Here is a 21,583-nt window from a genome sequence, read left to right on the forward strand (position 1 = left end):
ATTATAGGACATGATGGTTAGCGATAATTGTAGGATTTTGCACTTTATACTATCCCAGATGATTCCCTAATCCATCATTACCAGCTGATTGCAATATTAGAATCACTATCCTGGGGATGAGTTCCATTATTAGGAGAGCCAAGAAACAAGGGAGGATTCTGATATTGCCGTGACTGTACATTATCCAGTTTGCAAATCTAATGGTGAATTTTTTTTACATTGGATAACAATTTTTCTTAGCCCAATTATACGTTGTCATGAAGAATGACATCGGCAAAAATGAGTTACATGATCTCAGTAGATTTAGACAAAAAGTTCTAAAAGTCTGATCAGAAGAGAAAGAAGACTGAGGCCGGGTCACTCGAGCGTATGAATATTCATCCGATTTTCATCCAGAAAGCTTTAACTCATGTTGTCGTCAATGTGTCCGTTTTTTATGTCCATGTGCAATCCCTTTTCAGACATCTACATTAAAAAATGTACAGGATCAAATAGAGTTTCCTTAGTTCATATTGGAGATTTAATATATTAAGCTGAATGTATGTATGAATGTGTACATGTATTGGAGTGTGTGTGTGTGTGTGTGTGTGTGTGTGTGTGTCTCCGCTAAAGGAATCCGCACAGTCTCATTTACAATCATGACATTTTTCACAGCCACCTCATGTGACTTAGGGAACGTCATAGATTATGTTTTGAGGGGAAAATTTAACCTCGTGTTTAAAATAAATAGAAATAGATGGACAGAGAGAGAGAGAAAGACAGACACAGAGAGACAGACAGACAGAGACAGCCAGGCAAGGAAAGAGGCAGGGAGAGAGTGAGAGAGAAACAGAAAGACACTTAGTTACTAACACTGGGTACTACAGCTAGTGTATTCATAAAAATCAGATTAAATCAACATGTGTGTGGAATCAGGGTTTTTTCTTTAGATCCATAGACTTCTATGGGTGAGTTTCATTCGGCATTCAGATAAGCATAGTGCATGCTGCAATTACTGAGCGTCTGTGTAAAAAAATGTCATCTGAAAAGCCCTATTGAGTCACACTGATTTTACTCAGATAGCACGCATCTGCATAATACTCAGGTCTGAACAGGCCTTTAGACTGAGGTCACACAGTACAGACGAGGGGCAGCACAAACAGTTTCCATGAACAAATTATTTGATAAGTTTTCCTCCACCAAAACCCTATGTAAATATAGTGGACCTTTCATGTAATGCATTTTAGGGCTGCACATTTCTAATCAGCAGTTTCACTGTTAGGTTAAGTTGAAGGCATCTAAGCAGTATCTGCACGCAGGCTCCCCCAACCTTCTTGTGACAATGATATTCCTGCTCATATCATATGTGGCACAGAGGTCTGTGACGGCAGAAAAGTAGTCTTTGTACCCTCCAGACTTGTTCTCCAAACAATATCTCACTACAGATGTATCCAAGTGTAACTTGATAAATATCGCCTCACCTTAATAACTCATTACAGAAAAAACATAATTTAAAGGGGATGTCCACCTCTGGGGACATTTTTTTTTTTTTTTTTACTTAACTGCATGTATGCAAAGCTAAAAATCACTTTTGTAGTTCAGTTTAATTAAAAAAAAAAAATAGTTTTGCTTATACAGGACAATCATTCATCTAGATGTCCTCAAGAGTCAGAAGGGCTTCATCAGAGAAAATAACTTTGCAGGAAGTACAAGTCCAGGGACTGGACGGGAGAGATCACAGACAGAAGAGGGCCCTTGTGCAAGAAGAATATATGGGCCCTTTGCAGCCCAAGAGCTCATAAAAATGCAAAGTTGCACCTGCTTTTGGGGTATAAATGGGCCCCCAGACCTCTTGGGTCCCTGTACGGCCGCACAGGATACACCAATGGTATCTCTGCCCCCGTGTGCAGTGCGCCTTTCTGATGCAGGGACGCGTACACCCGGCTTCAGAGGTTAAGTGATGTGAGGGAACAAAGCTGCGCATGTGCAAGATTTGTACAGGGCTGGCAATGACACCGGCTCTTGTAAATCATGTTATCAAGTCCACAGGGGCCTGATAACACACTATGTGGGCCGACTAGTCAGGGAAACTAACGCCCCCGCCCCTGTGACTAGTTGAAGGGGTAATGTTCATAAGATAAACTGACTTTAGAAATATGACCAGAAGTGTCGGTGACTTCGGATCATGTGTACTGAGCCTAAACCTGGCGTCTGAGTCCGTGACAACAAACACAGGTATGCGTATCACCACTGATGACGCTGGCCATTCAACAGCATGTTAGCCCCCAGGGGCGTGCTAAGAGAGCAGAATGAGCGCAGGAGCTACAGCCCTTGCGACTAGTCCCTGGCCTCATTAGCATATCATAAAGGATCTTTATAAATACTTTTTCTAAAGATCTCTTTATCTATGTTAGTGTATACAGGGACAGTTAGGTATGGATTAGAAATATGGACACTGCGGGGTCATGTGCACTGAGCCGAAATCCAGTGTCGGACGCGATGGCAGCGGAGGGTTGAGTGAGATCATCCTGTGATCCTGCGCATTCATTAGCATGAGAGCACGCCTACAGGGGCCCACAGGGACGTGCTAACATGCTAATGGGGCCGACTAGTCAGGGGAACTAACGCCCAGGGGACTAGTCCCCTCACTCATTAGCATATCAGAAAGGATCTTTAGAAATACTTTTTCTAAAGCTCGCTTTATCTACTGTATGCTAGTGTATACAGGGACGGTTAGGCAGGGATTAGCAATATACACCCAGAACTGCTCATGGTCTTGGATGCATATTGCACCTGGCAGGTTTAGTGAGCAGTAAGTAGAGTTTGAGCTGCAGGTGACATAATGGGGGTTTTTATTTGTGTCACAACAAAATTGAATGGGAGGGTCGTGAGAAATATTACAGAAAACCAGTTTCCTTTTATTTGTCAATATAAGGACTGGAGCTTATTCTCCGCTCCTCCGCCTCCCGGCAGCGCTGACCTCACACTGAAGCGACAGCTGCAGAGACTCGGGGACAGCACTTGACGGAACACGCTATTCTGTATTTGTCACCACCCATTGGCTGATAGCTGATGGCCCCGCCTACATGTATACAGCTATCAGCGCTGTGATTGGGTCCTGCTGTCTCTGCTCATGTCAGGATAGCGTGATGTAGGATCTGGCGGCGCGGTGTTGTCTGGGAAATGTAGTCCTTTACCGTATCTCGGGCTTTGGATTGAGAGGTTTTAAGAACTACAAGTCCTAGAATCCTCTGGGTCTTAATGCGTTACCACTTTGGGTTTTAAGGGATGGAGGGGTAGACAGTAACCAGGTGCAGAACAGAGAAATGAGCGAGGGGACGTGAGTATTAGGGAACTGTCCCTGCAATCACCGGAGAAGCAGCCTGGTGACGATCCAACATAACCTTGCGTAATGTCAGGTTTAGGTTCTTCATAGCCCTGAGCTGGTTTTATTGTATTCTAGTCAAATCTTCTGAGTATAAAGGGGAATTGCTATTTATGCAGTTGTCCAGTATTTCTGACACTATTATTTGCGGTTATTCTTAAAAGACTATCCCAATCTCCAAGATCTTATACCAATATGTTGTAGGTGTAATAATAATAATAATAATAATAATAATAATAGCAAATATCTCCAATTAGAAATGCAATATAGTTCTCCTGATATAGCCATGTCACTTACCTCATTTGCAGGGCATTGCAGCTTAGGTATCCATGGTTACGAAGACTCATATAGTGATAGTATGTTGCAAGTGGTCATAACTATGGATACCTAAGCTGCAATGCCCTGCACATGAGGTAAGAGACATAGATAATCAGGAGAACTATACTACATTTCTAATTGGAGGTATTTGCTAATATTGTTATTATTACATCTACTACATATTAGGGCAGGATCTTGGAGATGGGAATACCCCTTTAATGGTAATAATTAAAATTAAACTTAGAAAGTCATTTTGCAATTTTTTTTCCCCCAGGTGTCTGCGCAGAAGGGGGGGTCCTTACAAGAGCGATCCAGCCACAGACCTCACCCGCTGGCGCCTGTCCTGTACGGAGGGCAGACAGTGTTAGCGCTATGTGGAGGGAGACGACCGTCCACAATCCGCCCTGGAGGTGCACTCGCTGGGGCTGGACACGGTACCTAACACTTATTCACATGCAGCCTGTATTATTTTTCTAAGGAGTTTAGATAAGAAAAGATCCAGTATTGAAAACCTTATAAATAATGATACTTTTGTATAAGAAAGTGAAACACTCCCTTTAACTGCAGGAGAGCAGCACTAGGGGTTCTCCACATTTGAGGACACGTTTTTAATTTTATTTTTTGTGTACTTACATTTAGGACTAAAAATCATTTTTGCAATTGGAGTACATAATAAATCTGCATGATTTCTCTTTTTACCCGGAACCTTAAACTTTGTTGTGGTTTGTGGTCATAAATCATTAAAATATAAGCAAAGAAGTAAAATCCATAAAGTGGACATATATTAGAAAAAAAATCTTACATAAAAAAATCACCAGATTTCAATATCAAAGGGAAGTCTTCCTAAAGTCTATGATGCCTAATGCAGACACAATGGAGCAAATATAGAAAGGCAAAATTGCATGAAATTAGGTTTTTCAGTGCTACGCGCAGAAAATCGCAGAAAATTAAAAAATAAATCTCAAGGAATTTACCTTTCAAATTGTTCAATATATAGTATGATGTAAAACAAAAACTGTGCCCAGCCTTCATCCAATAACATAACCTTTGCATTGCTGGCTTAAAAATGAGTTAATAGCAATGTGTGACGCCGCAGGAGCGACGAACAACCAGCGGCATGCACAAACAACAATATTATGAAAACAAGCGATGTGTCAACGATCAACGATTTTTGACGTTTTTGCGATCATTGATTGTTGCTCCTTGGTGTCACACGCTGCGATGTCGCTATCGGCGCCGGCTGTGCGTCACTAAAGACATGACCGCGACGATATATCGGTAGCGATGTCGCAGCATGTAAAGCACCCTTAATGCTGTATTCACACATCCGTTATCCCTCGGACAGTGCACTGACCCGTAGCGTTTTATTGATCCATATACGTCGGTATAAGCTGACCATCAATAACGCGACTTTTACTTTCTCGTGCAGAGTGAATTTTTAAAAGACTTACCCAAGGCGAATACGGCCCAGGATGGAGCAGAAAATGGACTAACATTTTATTCTGCCTTACAAGCGGAGGATGGCCATTGGGCTGGGGATTATGGCGGCCCACTGTTCTTGATGCCAGGTGAGACTTGTCAGTGATACATGACCACCATCACTACATCTGACTCCCGTCTACTTTACTTGCTGTAAATCTGTGATACTCTTTAGGTCTGCTGATTGTATGCCACGTGACACAGACGCCCCTCCCTGACGCTACCAAGAAGGAGATGGTGCGGTACCTGCGATCTGTGCAGCTGCCTGATGGCGGATGGGGCCTGTGAGTATATGACTGACTGCACATACATAAGAGTGTGTGGACGTGCTGCGCACATTCAAGTCTTTGTACTCAGGATATGGCTGTGTAGCACCCAGGGATATGGGGTACTTGGTTCCGGGCGATGTCTCTCTTGGGGGATGTCACTGTGGTGGCTGTTGCCCGCTTCCGTGCCCTTTTTGTAATGGGATATATTTACAAGGGATTAAATTAGTGTTCACACGTGACCCCACTTGCGGTGTTGTGGCTATATAGATGGAGCCGCCGCTGCAGAATGTCACTACTGGGGCTGGTGTTATTTTCAGCTTGGATAGTAGACCCTCCGCAAGCAGGATCGGGCCCCAGAGGATGGGTGATGTGATAGGTGTTAGAAAAAGGGAGTCCACACTAAGGTTTAGTGCAACTGGTTTTTGTCCTTTGACAATACAGACAATCTGTGGTGGCCCTTGACAAAGGACACGAAACGCACGTCGGGCCTAGACCGTGGACATTTTTTGATTGCGGCATTCTGTGCCTTGTATGTACTGATGCACCCTGCATATTATATTAGTGTTACTTTTACCTTTGATCCTTTGAGATATTGACTTATATATGGGTCTGATAGATCCTCGCAGGAACTCATGGTTGATATTTTATATATGGTAGCATTCTGATTTTTAAACATAGCCAGAGTGGGGGTATATCCGATAACGTTACCCGCTTGGGATGTATATTGTGTCCCACTCTGACTGTTTTCAATTCATATACTGATGTCCCGATACCCACCCCTGTGGAGTTTTCCATCTCTTCTTGTAATTGTCTCCCATGCCCCACTGTGACCCAAAGTTTGTGTCACAGATTTGGTGTATACCATTTTTTTAATAGTTTGTATTTTGTACATCCTTAATAAAATTGTGTTTGACAATATTTACTCTTTCATGTGTTTTTGGACACATAGTTTTTTGGTTTCACTCACGGCAGGTTGGTAATAACTGGTTGCCCGAGGCCGGCTGGTTTCGCCTCCCTTCGTTCCAGTGCCAGTTTGGTGATTTGGTACCTTCTTCCCCTGCACCTGTCTCTGGTAAATGGGTCCCCGTGGCGTAGAGGAACTGGGGGGTTCCCGTTCGGTGGTTTGTCCATTTCTGTCCGCCTGACGGTAGCATGAACCCTGTGGGGATGTAGTCTCTGGTCCTGTCTCCGGCTCTCCCTTTGCTACTGAGTCTTTGGATTCGTAGGGTTAGCCAGGTCCTTCATGGTCCCCTCGCTGTGCAGGTGTTAACAGGCCAGCTTCGAGCTCTTTCCTGTCCTAGGGTCCTGTACCCCGTCAGTGCGTAGTTCCTGGGAGTACTCCACCGTACTCCATCGGCAACCACCTCTTCTGGGTACCAGGTCACCGTTAATCCGCGTCAGACCGTCACTTCACTTCCACCTTCACACACCACAGTGACCCGACTACAGACTCTCTCTGAGTGCACTGTCTCACTGCAGTTTCTCTTCTGACTACTGTCTTCCTGTCTGCTCTGTCCTCAGTCTGCCCCTCCCACCTGGTCAACTAGTGGACTGGCGTGGCTCCACCTATAGGTGGCCATCCGTTGACAAAAAACACTCAGATCAAAAATACAGACTTCTGGATGAGCTCTGTGTGTATGATTGCACGTGAAATACCCTACAGCGGGCTTTACACACTACGATATCGTTAATGAATTATCGTCGGGGTCACAGTGTTTGTGACGCACATCCGGCGTCATTAACGAGATCGTAGCGTGTAACACTTATGTGCGACCTAAAACGATCGCAAAAGCGGCAAAAATCGTTTGCTGCGGAGAGGTCGTCCTAAAACAAAAAATCATTTACCTCTCATTAGCGATGTTGGTCCTCGTTCCTGCGGCAGCACACATCGCTGTGTGTGACACCGCAGGAGCGAGGAACATCTCCTTACCTGCCTCCACCAGCAATGCAGAAGGAAGGAGGTGGGCAGGATGTTTACGTCCCGCTCATCTCCGCCCCTCCGCTTCTATTGGACGCCTGCCGTGTGATGTCTCTGTGACGCCGCACGACTCGCTCCCTTAGGAAGGAGGCGGGTCGCCAGCCAGAGCGATGTCGCAGGGCAGGTATGACGGGGTTAAGCGAGGTTGTGCGCGACGGGCAGCGATTTGCCCGTGTCGCACAACCGACGGGGGCGGGTACAATCGCTTGCGATCTCGCTAGCGAGATCGCAGCATGTAAAGCCCGCTTATAGGTTTATCTCGGAGTATGAGAGCACAAGCCAAAGGTCAGTTGATAAGTATGAAATGTATTTTTTCTGTTGACTTTGTAGTTACAATGAATTTATTAACCCCTGAAAGGGAACCTGTCACCAGATTTGTCCCCTATAAGCTGCGGCCACCACCACTGAGCTCTTATATACAGCATTCCAGAATACTGTATATAAGAGCCCAGGCCACTCTGTAAAATGTAAAAAAGACCTTTATTATAATCACCTGCGGGGAGATTGGGTCCAATGGGAGTCACTGGTCTCGGGTCCAGTGCTTCCTCTATCCTGTGCAGTCGTCGTCCTTCTTCCTAGCTCCATGTGGATGACACCGATGGATGTCGCTCGTAGAACGTAAAAAACACTTTTATAGTACTCACCTGCAGGGCAGTTCGGTCCATTAGGTGTCGCTGCTCTCCGATCCGGCTCCTACTCTTTGCAGTGATCTCCGTCCTCCTTCTACCCAGCCCAGTATGGATGACGCATCTACGTCATCCACACAGGCCAACACTGCAGTTCAGCGCAGGCACCCTTTGATCTGCCCTACTGAGGGCAGATCACAGTACTGGAAAGCGCAGGAGCGAGAAAAGGTTACAGACTGCCCGTGCATGCGCACTACAATACTTTGATCTGCTTTGCGCAGGGCAAATCAAAGTGCGCATGCGCAGGACCACAATGCGAGGGACGAGTTAATATTTTGACTAACATCATTGACTTAACCATATGACTGAAAAGTGGGAGAAAAAAACCCTCAATGTAGTGAAATGGCGGGTGGAAAAAAAGCCATTACTTTTTGGGCTTTTCTTTTTACTGCATTCAGTGTGCAGTATAAACCTACAGCATGATTCTTCCGAGTTGTTTTTATTTTTGTTTGTTTGGATCAAAAGAAAAATCATAATTTGTTTTAAATATTCATATATTTGGTTTGCGTTGCTATCCTCTAACACCCATAACTTTATTTCTTCATCGTTCCTTATGGGAGACCCAAACCATGGGGTGTATAGCTTATGCCTCCGGAGGACACACAAAGTACTACACTAAAAAGTGTAGCTCCTCCCTCCGAGCCTATACACCCCCTGGATGACAGAATCCAACCAGTTTAATGCTTTGTGTGCAGGAGGTCACACACACACACACACATCCTCTTTTGATTTTTGATTTTTATTTAAAGATTTGGAAGAAAAGCGGGTCCACCGGACTCCCGGCATGTCCCTTCTCACCCCACTGTGTCGGCGGTGCTGTTAAGGTTGACCTTAAGGCTGGAGCCTTCCATGCCGCGCTCCTTCACCATCCCTACGGGCTCTGGCTTGAAGTGGGAGCCTTCACGGTTCTCACTGCTCTGCAGGAGACCGGTCTCCATCCACAGCCCTTTTCAGGCCCCTGCTGGACGGAGCGCTCACCCCCCCCCAGGGACCTGGCCCTGCGTCTCAAAAGCTAAGTATTGAGACGGTATTCAGGGGTCCCTTCTGCATTTTATTGTGGGGAGAGTGTGTTATTTGGGCAATGCTGCTTCATAAGTCCCTTTACTGTGATTTCCGGCCGGTTCTCTGTTTTTTTCCTGAGAACCGCGCCGAGGGTGCCTGATCGTCGGCCGCATGGATAAATTTAGGCCCCGGCTTCGGCCTAGTTTCGTTTCTCTGCCCCTGCATGTCAGTCATGCAGGGGGGCAGTGCAGCGCCGCCCACCGGCCGTTCAGCACAGGGGAGGACACTCCTCTCTGAGGAGATGATTCCCTCCCCTGTATTTCTCCTTAGCCCTCCGGTTCCCGCTCTTGGATTAACCCCCACCCCCCCTCCTCACTCCAGCACCATTTTCTCAGCGTTTTTACACTGGTCGGCGCTGGCTGCTGCAGCACTGCAGAAGGAGTGAATTATCTGTCTGGGGATCCAAGCTGGGAATCCGGAGGGCACACAAAACGGTCTGGTAAGCCACAACCTCTGGTTGTGGACTTTTTATGCACTCTCTGGTGGCTTTCTGAAGGAGTGAATTCTCTACTACAGAACATCCTCCTCAGCAGCATGTCTCACACCAGGAGCAAGGCTGCAAGGCTGCACTCTATATGCATTGCATGTAAGCTCATACTGCCCGAACCGAGCACAGACCCACACTGTGATGCCTGCTCTAATGTGGTGGTGCCTCAGCCTGGAGTCTCCCCAGGGGTCCCTCCGGCTGCTCCAGCCCCGGTGGCTGAACCCCCGGCTTGGGTAGCATCTTTTTTTAAGGCTATTTCCCAGTCCTTTGCCGACTCCATGGGACAGTTGTCCCGGACGCTGCTGAGCATGCATCAGCCCCCTTCTCAGGGTGCCTCTGCTGCTCCGACTCGCTCTACAGAGCTCACAGAGTCTGTTTCCTCTGATCCCAGACCCCATCCTCCTAAACGGAGACGCAGGGACTCTTCTCCTTCCTCGTCCCACGGCTCTGATTCACGGGCCGAATGGCAAGGCGAGGAGGATGCCCTTACTGTGGGCTCAGACGCTACGTCTATGTACCCCATTGATATCGAAGGTGATGCAGATGTTAGCGATTTGATTGCGTCCATTAACTCCGTACTGGACCTTAATCCACCAGTGTCTGATGAACAAGCTTCTTTGGTAGAAAAACACCAGTTTACCTCACCTAAGAGAGCAAGGAGTACGTTTTTTAACCACTCCAGTTTTCAGGCCACTGTGACCAAACCCAGGGCCTGTCCTGACAAACGCTTTCCTAAGCGTAGTTCTGATGACCGTTTTCCTTTTCCACCAGAGGTGGTCAAGGAATGGGCTCAGTCACCAAAGGTAGATCCTCCGGTGTCTAGAATCTCAGCCCGGACAGTTGTGTCTGTGGCGGATGGCACCTCTCTTAAGGACTCCACTGACCGCCAGGTTGACCTTCTGGCCAAATCTGTATATGAAGCGGCAGGGGCCTCTTTATCCCCGTCTTTTGCAGCAGTGTGGGCCCTTCAGGCCATCTCTGCTTCCCTGGCGGAGATGCACTCCCTTACCAGGGACTCTATGCCCGAAATGGTGGCCTTAACTTCCCAAGCCTCGGCTTTTTCGTCCTATGCCATGTCTGCCATTTTGAAGGCGTCTCACCGCACAGCGGTAGCCTCCGCTAATTCCCTCGCGATCCGCAGGATCTTGTGGCTTCGTGAGTGGAAAGCAGACGCTGCTTCCAAGACGTTTCTAGCCGGGCTCCCTTTTTCTGGGACCCGACTGTTCGGTGAACAACTGGATGAAATCATTAAGGAAGCTACTGGCGGGAAGAGTACTTCCTTGCCACAAACTAAGGCCAGGAAACCTGTCCAGGGCAGGAACCAGTCGAGGTTTCGGTCCTTTCGTTCCTCAAACTGGTCCTCCTCTAAGCCCTCAGCCTCGTCCACTAACTCGGCTAAGGATCGAAAACCCAACTGGCACTCGAAGCCTCGTCCCCAGAAGAACGGAGGAGCCGCTGCCACCAAGGCAGCCTCCTCTTGACTATCGGGCCGCGCCGTACCTGGACGACCTTCTAGTCAAGGCGTCCTCGAGTGCAGAATGTCAGCGGAGTGTCTCGCTCACTCTTGCCACGCTTGTCCAGTTCGGGTGGCTTGTCAATCTGCCAAAGTCCACTCTGGTCCCGACCCAGAAACTCACGTACCTTGGGATGCAATTCGAGACTCTGCCGGCACTTGTCAAGCTGCCCTTAGTCAAACAGCAGTCCCTTCGGGGGGCGGTGCGCTCTCTCCTGAGGCCCTGCCGTTATTCCCTCAGGCGCCTGATGCAGGTGCTGGGTCAAATGGTAGCCTCCATGGAGGCGGTTCCCTTTGCCCAGTTCCATCTGCGTCCCCTGCAGCTTGACATTCTCCTCTGTTGGGACAAGCGGACCGCTTCCTTGCACACGCTAGTGGCTCTGTCGCCTCAGACCAGGAGCTCTCTTCAGTGGTGGCTTCGGCCCCTCTCTCTGTCTCAGGGACGCTCCTTCCTGACCCCGTCCTGGGTGATCCTCACCACGGATGCCAGTCTGTCCGGCTGGGGAGCAGTCTTTCTCCACCACCGAGCACAGGGCACTTGGACTCCGTCCGAATCAGCCCTCTCGATCAATGTGCTGGAGATCAGAGCTGTGCTCTTAGCTCTCGAAGCCTTTCACCACCTGTTGGCGGGCAAGCACATTCGAGTCCAGTCAGACAACGCGACAGCGGTTGCCTACATCAATCACCAGGGCGGGACTCGCAGCCGCCTGGCAATGTTGGAGGTCCAACGTATCCTTCAGTGGACGGAGGACTCCAAGTCCACCATATCCGCAGTTCACATCCCAGGCGTAGAAAACTGGGAGGCAGATTATCTCAGCCGTCAAACCGTGGATAGCGGCGAGTGGGCCCTGCATCCGACGGTGTTCCGGTCAATCTGCCGCAAGTGGGGCACTCCGGAAGTCGATCTCATGGCATCCCGGCACAACAACAAGGTCCCGGTTTACGTGGCTCGTTCCCACGATCCTCAGGCCTTGGCAGCGGACGCGCTGGTTCAGGATTGGTCCCAGTTCCGTCTAGCCTACGTGTTTCCTCCCCTAGCTCTCTTGCCCAGAGTACTGCGCAAGATCAGGATGGAGGGCCGTCGGGTCATAATCATTGCTCCAGACTGGCCCAGACGAGCTTGGTACCCAGACCTGCTCCGTCTGTCCGTGGAACTGCCGTGGCGTCTCCCAGACCGCCCAGACCTTCTCTCACAAGGTCCGTTTTTCCGCCAGAATTCTGCGGCCCTCAGATTGACGGCGTGGCTCTTGAGTCCTGGATCCTGACGGCTTCAGGCATTCCTTCCGAGGTCATCTCTACTATGACTCAGGCTAGCAAGTCGTCCTCGGCCAGGATTTACCACAGGACTTGGAGAATTTTCCTGTCCTGGTGTCGTTCATCCGGCCATGCTCCTTGGCCTTTTTCCTTGCCGACCATCCTGTCCTCTCTGCAGTCTGGTCTGCAGCTAGGACTATCTCTCAATTCCCTCAAGGGACAGGTCTCGGCTCTTTCAGTGTTGTTCCAGCGGCGTATCGCTTGGCTGGCTCAGGTGCGCACCTTCATGCAGGGCGCATCTCACATCATTCCTCCTTATCGGAGGCCCTTGGATCCCTGGGACCTTAATCTGGTCCTCACGGCCTTACAGAAACCCCCCTTTGAGCCTCTTAGGGAGGTTCCCTTGTTTCGACTTTCCCAGAAAGTGGTTTTTCTGGTGGCCATAACCTCTCTCAGGAGAGTCTCTGATTTGGCTGCGCTCTCTTCGGAGTCACCCTTTTTGGTTTTTCACCAAGACAAGGTGGTTCTCCGTCCGACGCCGGATTTTCTCCCTAAGGTGGTGTCTCCTTTCCACCTTAACCAGGACATTTCATTGCCTTCCCTTTGTCCGGCCCCTGTGCATCGCTTCGAGAAAGCGTTACATACTTTAGATTTGGTGCGGGCGCTCCGGATCTATGTGTCACGCACCGCTGCTCTTAGGCGGTGCACCTCTCTTTTTGTCCTGACCGCAGGTCAGCGCAAGGGGCTCTCGGCTTCCAAACCGACCCTAGCTCGTTGGATTAGGTCGGCCATATCCGATGCCTACCAATGTGCTCAGGTGCCTCCCCCGCCGGGGATTAAAGCGCACTCGACCAGAGCTGTTGGTGCCTCTTGGGCTTTCAGGCACCAGGCTACGGCTCAGCAGGTCTGTCAGGCTGCCACTTGGTCCAGTCTGCATACCTTTTCAAAGCACTACCAAGTGCATGCTCATGCTTCGGCAGATGCGAGCTTGGGAAGACGCATCCTTCAGGCGGCTGTCGCCCATTTGTGAAGTTAGGTTTTACCTACTTCTCAGTTATCTGTTTATTCCCACCCATGGACTGCTTTGAGACGTCCCATGGTTTGGGTCTCCCATAAGGAACGATGAAGAAAAAGAGAATTTTGTTTACTTACTGTAAATTCTTTTTCTTATAGTTCCGTATTGGGAGACCAAGCACCCTCCCTGTTGCCTGTTGGCAGTTTCTTGTTCCGCGTGTTATCACCGGCTGTTATTGTAGACAGAGGCTCCGGTTGTTCCGGTTCTTGCTCTGTTTTTACTTGTGGGTGGCTATTCTCCTTCAGCTTTTGCACTAAACTGGTTAGATCTCGTCCTCCAGAGGGTGTATAAGCTCAGAGGGAGGAGCTACACTTTTGAGTGTAGTACTTTGTGTGTCCTCCGGAGGCAGAAGCTATACACCCAATGTCTGGGTCTCCCAATACGGAACTATAAGAAAAAGAATTTACGGTAAGTAAACAAAATTCTCTTTTTCTGTTGAAAAAAAAGGTGATGGACACATTGATAAGTAACATAAAGTGCAGACTCTGGGTGTGCACTGCACTGGTGGTGAAGGGATTTATCTAAATACTTATCGACTATAACATTATTACCACTCTGCTAATATAATGTAGATCCCCTGACTCCTGCTTACCGGGCGACCTTCTTTACACTACTTTTTGTGGTTAGTAAACACTTTATTCAGGGAACACCCCACCTTTTACCCAGTCATATCACATTCACAATTTTGCTCTTATCAAAATTGCTCAGATCCCTATCCCTGGCCATTATTACTACTTCCAACACATCAGTGTCATGTCTGTGTCCTGCTTTGGGGAGACCTCTGGCTAATCAGGGACTAGAAGGTCACAACACCTTATGCGCAGGTCTACAACTTTTATTTGAGTGAATATACCGTACTTTCTTTTAGTGCTGGAGGGATTAAGGGTTCTATCCTATCTGGCTGTCCTTTGTAGCCTTAATCTCTGGTGCAGCTCTTTTGTGACCACTCCCATTCGCTATAAAAATTCACATGTCTTACCCTCTAATGCTGGTGATAGATTCTGATTCTATATTGACCACTTTGGATGGAGCCTGTCTCTGGAAGAAACAGAGGAGTCATGACTATTGCAGCTGTAGTGTTAGCTGCATTGGAGGAGCTTGGAGTGTTTTCATTTTGTGTCTATTGTCTTTCTGTCTATTCCTTGTGTTGTATTATTGCAGTGTTGAGACTAGTGTTCTTGCCGGCCTTCTCACTAGCCAGGGTGAGTTCAGGGCAAGCGAGTGACTAGGCATGTAACGGCGACAAGGGGAAGGACCCGTGTAGGGACGTTAGGGAGCGTAGGGTACAAACTCAAGTGACTTGCAGTGTGTGGCTTCTATCCCTGTCACCAGGGCCTTCCTTCTATACTATTCCCGATGTTACCTTTGTGTTGCACAGCACGCTGTGCATCTGTACACTGTTGTGACATTCAGTTTTAAAAGCACACTGTCCATGTGCCAGGTAACATCTACCCCGCTTACCAGGTGCCATGTTATTGAAATATTAAGTGTTATTCACTTTAACTTTAATTTTAAAAGTGATGTGTGTATTGTCTATGCTTTGGAATCTAACAATTAAGAAGTGGTTGTTCCAAATAGTGAATAGCCCCTTTAAGGAGTCCTTTCACATTTGAATTTGGTCGTTAATTATTTGTTTGTTTTTTTTTTACGAAATCACAAAATAAAATTTGTACTGATTCTATATCTATGTTCCCCATAATAAATAACTATCTTATACATAGGCATATTGAAGATAAGAGCACTGTGTTTGGCACGGCGCTCAGTTACACCTCTTTGCGACTTCTCGGAGTGTCACAGGATGACCCAGATATGACCCGCGCCCGCAACAATCTTCATAGTAAGGGTAAGTTCACATCAGCTTTTAGCATCAATCCAGCGCATCTCACAACTGACAATCGTTTGCAGATAATATGTCAGTATATTTTTTCCATGCTTGATCCGATGTATCCAACTTTCGTTGCAGGAGGTGCCATTGGTATTCCTTCTTGGGGGAAATTTTGGCTATCTGTGCTCAATGTGTACAGTTGGGAGGGAATGAACACTCTATTCCCAGAGATGTGGTGAGTTTCTTTTTGGATTATTCAGACTTGATATGACTTTATTGGTGGCTGTGACCGTGAGATAATTATCTGTATCAATATTAGTAGCATTTACTAAAAATCAATTGTCTGTGGACCCAGTCCCCTGACACCGCGCTTAGAAACATTGGATTTCTACCTTCAAATGCTCTTTTTACTCCAGATACTCTCTTCTAAAAATGCTAGTTATTGTGGAAGTCAGGAACATCGCATCCTTCGTGGATAGTGAGCGTCTTTGAAGCCGGCTACACATACACCCGGCGTCAAAGAAGCTCAATGCTAATGGGTACAAAGCAGTGCGCATGCGCCCACTGGGGTGTGATACCATGCTGAGTCGGCCGACTAGCCAGGGAACTAACGTCCCTGCAACTAGTCACTGACCTTATTAGCATGTCATAAACGATCTTAAGAAATACTTTTTCTAAAGATGTGTTTATGTATGCTACCGTATTTTTCCTAAAATAAGACCTCCCCCAAAAATAAGCCCTAGCAGGGATTTTAAGCATTTTCATAGCAAGGCTTAAATATAAGCCCTCCCCCGAAAATAAGCCTTAGTCGCGGTTCAATAATGAAGTGTCAGTGCAGAAAGATACTACAGGACACTTCATTATAGAAAGCGGACACCCTGCAATTATACTGACCAGACGCTGAGCGGCAGAACCTGTAGTGATCGCACCCCCGCACACATCACACACACAATCACACACCATACACACAATCTCCCTTCAGATCGCTCACACACACTCACCACATCCAGCGATACCGATCCTGAGAAGCCGTACGGTGGAGCGCAAGGACCTGGGACACATGACTTACTCCCATCCCTTAGGCTGGGGTAGAGGCTAGAATGTACGGGCTTCTGAAAGGTATAACCTGACGGACGCACTCTGTACCACTGGATGGAGTGTGTGTGTGTGTGTGTGTATGAGTGTTTGGGTTATGAGTATGTGTGTGTGTGTGTGTGTCCGTCCAGCAGCAGGAGGCAGCGTGCAGCATACTTGCTGGCAGCGGCTGCCGGAGATCACAGGGAAGATTTCGGAATTACTCAGCCTTCCAGGGTCTGGTAAGTATGAGTCTCCTGGGAAGTGGGGGGGTCTGTTTTTTTGGAAACCGTGTTTCTCCAAAAATAAGACCGCCCCCAAAAATAAGCCCTAGCGCTTTTTGGGGGGCAAAAAAAAGTATAAGACAGTGTCTTACTTTTGGAAAAACATGGTACTACATGAAGGGACAGTTAGTGAGGGATTCTAGATAAGCACCAGAACTACTAGTGGTTCTGGGGGCACTGGAAATCTGACAGAGCCCTTTAAAGGGAACCACTCAGCAGATTTGTCCCCTAAAAGCTGCGGCCACCACCAATGAGCTCTTATATACAGAATTCTACAATATTGTATATAAAAGCCCAGACCAATCTGAATAACGTAAAAAACAGCTTTTATTGTACTCACCTGCAGGGTGGTCTGGTCGGATGGGCATTGCTGGCCTTGATCCAGTGTCTCCTGTCTTCTTGCGATCGCTGTCTTCCTTCTTGCTTAGTGTGGATGACGCGTCTGACATCATCCACAAAGAGTCCTCAATTGCTTTTCTGTGCACGCGCACTGCTCTCTGAGGGCAGATCAAAGTATAGTGGGCGCATGCGTGGGCGGTCTTAATATTTCCTTGCGCACTACAATACTTTGCTCTGCCTGCAGCAGGGCAGAGAGAATTGCGAAGGAGCACAATGGAGGACTCTTTGTGGATGATGTAGGATGTGTCATCCACACAAAGCAAGAAGGAGGACGGCGATCACAAGAAGAGAGGAGGCATTGGCTCAAGGTCAAAGCACACTACAATACTTTGCTCTGCCCTCAGCATGGTATAGAGAAGTGCGCCTGTGCAGGAACACAGTGGAGGACTCTGTGTGCATGATTTAGGATGCGTCATCCACATGGAGCAGATAAGGAGGAAGGTGATGGAGAGAGGAGGCAATAGACTAAGAGCAGCGACGCCCATCGGACCATACCGCCCCCCAGACGAGTGTAATAAAAGCTGGTTTTTTACTTTATGCAGTGCGGCCTGGGGTCTTATATACAGTATTCTGGAATACTGTATGTAAGGGCTCACTGTTCGTTGCTGAAGTTTATAGGGGACAAATCTAGTGACAGGTTCCCTTTAATCAGCACCGCTCTGCGTTACATATAGTCTCCGCATATCTTCAGGTATTTTTCTAATAATCTTGCTGGGAAAGTAATGTGAATTATCCTTTCCCACTCTTCTCTAAAGCGGGCTTTACACGCTACGATATTTCTAGCAATTGCTATCAATATCGTACGCAAAAGCACCCGCCCCCATCACACATGCGATATCGCGTGATCGCTGCCGCAGCGAACATTATCGCTACGGCATCGTCACACGCACTTACCTGGTCGGCGGCGGTGCTATGACTTCCGAACAATCCCTCCTTCAAGGGGGAGGTGCGTTCGGCGTCACGGCGACGTCACCGCGACGTCACTAAGCGGCCGGCCAATCAAAGCGGAGGGGCGGAGATGAGCGGGACGAACATCCCGCCCACCTCCTTCCTTCCTCATTGCTGGTGGACGCAGGTAAGGAGACGTTCCTCGCTCCTGCGGTGTCACACACAGCGATGTATGCTGCCGCAGGAACGAGGAACAACATCTACTAACAACCATTAACAATTTTTGGTTTTAGGACGACCCCTCCATGGTGAACGATTTTCACCACTTTGGAGGACGTTTAAGGTCGCTGGTAAGTGTCACACGCCGCGATACTGTTAATGACGCCGGATGTGCGGCACTAACGACGTGACCCTGACGATAAAACATTAACGATATCGTAGCGTGTAAAGCCCCCTTAACATCTAGTGTTGTCTTGTAGGCTTCTTCCCCAGTGGTTCCCTGCTCACCCCAGCACCATATGGTGTCACTGCCGTCAGGTTTACTTACCCATGAGTTACTGCTATGCTACACGTCTGAGTGCCCGTGAGGATAACTTGATCCGCAGCTTGAGACAAGTAAGGGGCAGAACACGTATTTTATCACTTGTATTTTATCAAGTGGGACATGTATTTACACATTTGCTTCTCATGCAGGAGCTGTACGTGCAGGAATATAGCAGTATAAATTGGCCGGCACAGAGGAACTGTGTTGCTGCTTGTGACCTGTATACACCGCACAGTATCTTACTGGACTTTGCCTATGGTAGGAGGCATTGATTATCGTCAGTGCAGCATTTGTACCTATACAATTATGCAGATTTTTATGTGTGTTGTTTCTCTTAGAATTCAAAATTTAAATAAATTAAATTTAATGAGATTTTCACTTTTTATGATTTTAAAGGGAATCTGTCAGCAGGTTTTTGCTCCCCCATCTGAGAGCAGCATAATGTAAAGACAAAGACCCTGATTCCAGCGATGTGTCACTTACTGAGCTGCTTGCTGTCATTTTGATAAAATCAATGCTTTCTCTGCTGCAGATCTAGCAGTTATACAGAGTTCAGGAATATGCTGGACTACCTGCAGCATGCCAAGTAGTCCTGTAATGATAACCTACTGATGATTAATCAGTGATTTAATCAAAACTACACTGAGCAGCTCAGTAATTGACACATCGCTGCAATCAGGATCTCTGCCCCTACATTAGATTAGGTGGCAAAAACCTGGTGACAGATTCCCTTTAACTTTTCAGTTGAAGTATTTTATTCCCATAAGTCATTTTGTACTTTTCTTCTCAGTCCTGTTGAATGCATACGAGGCGTACCACATTCCTGCTCTTCGCCGGCGTGCTGTGCATGAATTATATGACCATGTAACAGCAGATGACCGCTTTACCAAGTGTATCAGCATTGGTCCAGTAAGTCTCCTGGAAACATGAATTATTTATTGATTTTTTTTATTTTTTTTTTAAAGAAAAATTCTAATTTTGAAATAAATCTTCTTCTGTAACAGATCTCTAAAGTGATTAATATGATGGTCCGTTGGCATGTAGATGGACCAGAATCTCCATCATTCCGGGAACATGTAGATCGCATCCCTGATTACCTTTGGTAAGTAGTGATCACATCCTGTGCAGAAATACAGTTCGTAGGATTAGTTTTCTTATCTGATTTGTTGCAACTTAACTTTTAAAATGTACCACTAATGAGCCACTTAAAAAATCTGATGATATTCGTCCAAAGGTGTTAATTAAAGTTTATGTTCTAAAAAGAAAGTGGGCGATCAATGCTGTTTATTGGCTTCATTCCCTTACTATATGCCCATTCTATTCTTTCCAATATCGGGCATAGTACAAGGAGCTCTGTACTTTCTCCCTGCAAAAGAATGCTCCAAGAATTGATAAATATGAGAGATAGGTAGATTATAAATACTTGCCCAATATAATGAAGTAGAATATATTTACCCAAACATGGGATTACAAGCTTTTTCTATGTCTCTAGAAGAAGCCTGCGAGATAATAGAATCCTGTGATTACAGCAGCCTCTGCATTATGTCAGACGGCAGGAAGGAGAAGTGTAATGGAAGTCTATGTGCCCACGGGGACAGTGTACTACGGATATATCCGCAGGAGCTCCCAGAAATCCGCAGCACAACTTTTGTCTGTTTACATGCTGTGGATGTACAGCGGAACGTCCTGCGGATATGCTGCGGGCATTCTGCATTGAGGATACAGTACTATGGCTTTGGCACTGCATCCTCAATGCAGAACAAGTGCTGAGTGATCGGGGAGTTTATATTTACCTCCATCACGCAGCACTTCACTTTCCGGCATCTATCAGCGTCTGCACTGTGCAGGAGAAGGTGGGCGGGCCTGAACGAGCTCTGGCTGTCACATGACCGGAGATCGTGCAGGCCCCGCCCACCTCCTCCTTCCTGTTCCTAGCTCCACCGCGCTCCTGTGCTCCGGAAGAAAGTGACGGGCGTCTGCTATCAAGGCAGGTAAGTATGGGACCAAGGCAGATTTCCGCAGGTAAATCCGCAGGAATAATTGACATGCAGTTATGTGCGGCTGCGGGACATCTGCAGTATATTCCGCAACTGCACATTCCGCAACGTGGACACAGACACTCCCCATGTCCCATAGGATAACATGGGGAGTGTCTGTACATTTTGAAACCTGCAGATTTATCTGGAAAATCCAGATAAATCCGCAGGTTTTCCGCAGAAAAATCCGCAGAAGCAAGCGGGACATGGGGAGTGTCTGTGTCCACGCTGCGGTATGTGCGGTTGCGGGATTTGCTGCGGATGTCCCGCAGCCGCGCATAACTGCATGTCAATTATTCCTGTGGATTTACCTGCGGAAATCCTGGCGCTCCACTATGGAGATAGAGGCTTACCTGCCTTGGTCCCATACTTACCTGCCTTGATAACAGACACGCGAGTCAGGACGGCAGTGGAGCTAGGAGCAGGAAGGAGGAGGTGGGCGGGGCCTGCACGAGCTCCGGTCATGTGACAGCCAGAGCTAGTTCAGGCCCGCCCACCTTCTCCTGCACAGTGCAGACGCTGACAGAGTGACACGGCCGGAGAGAAGTGCTGTGTGATGGAGGAAAGTATGAACGCCCCGATCACTCAGCACTTGTTCTTCATAGAGGATGCAGTGCCGAAGCCATGGCACTGTATACTCAATGCAGAATGCCCGCAGCATATCCGCACGACATTCCGCAGCATGGAAACAGACAAAAGTTGTGGTACGGTTTTCGGGGAGCTCCTGCGGATATAACCGCAGGACACTTTCCCCGTGGGCACATAGCCTTAGGCTGCAGTTGTATTGTAACTTGACAATCACATACTTTACTAAGATGTGAATTGGGAAGAAGGGAAAGTGCAACATCCAATGCTCCATGCACACGCTGCAGTTTTTGACGCGTTTTTTGGTGCAGTTTGTGATGAACTTTTAGTCACCACAAGCTGCATTCCCCACTAAAGTTTATGAGATTTCAGATTTGCTGTGCGTACATTGCTTTTTATTATTTGGCTACAGTTTTGTGGTGACCACAAAATTGCAGCATGTCAGTTCTTTTTGCATTTTTAC

The 21,583-nt window shown here is 47.5% G+C and overlaps 1 protein-coding gene and 1 pseudogene across 1 annotated transcript in view; one reads left to right on the top strand and one right to left on the bottom strand.

The window, feature by feature from the left end:
- The first annotated feature begins 3,281 nt into the window (after positions 1–3,281).
- On the top strand, positions 3,282–19,605 carry LOC142260571 (lanosterol synthase-like; annotated as a pseudogene).
- LOC142260570 (uncharacterized) overlaps positions 19,496–21,583 on the bottom strand; it is an 87,200-nt gene continuing 85,112 nt past the window's right edge. Inside the window, 1 exon segment of the mRNA XM_075331996.1 lies at positions 19,496–19,619. The gene's annotated coding sequence lies outside the window, so the exon portion shown is untranslated.

Source organism: Anomaloglossus baeobatrachus, unplaced genomic scaffold (assembly GCF_048569485.1).
Source record: "Anomaloglossus baeobatrachus isolate aAnoBae1 unplaced genomic scaffold, aAnoBae1.hap1 Scaffold_133, whole genome shotgun sequence".
In the NCBI taxonomy this organism is placed as follows: domain Eukaryota; kingdom Metazoa; phylum Chordata; class Amphibia; order Anura; family Aromobatidae; genus Anomaloglossus; species Anomaloglossus baeobatrachus.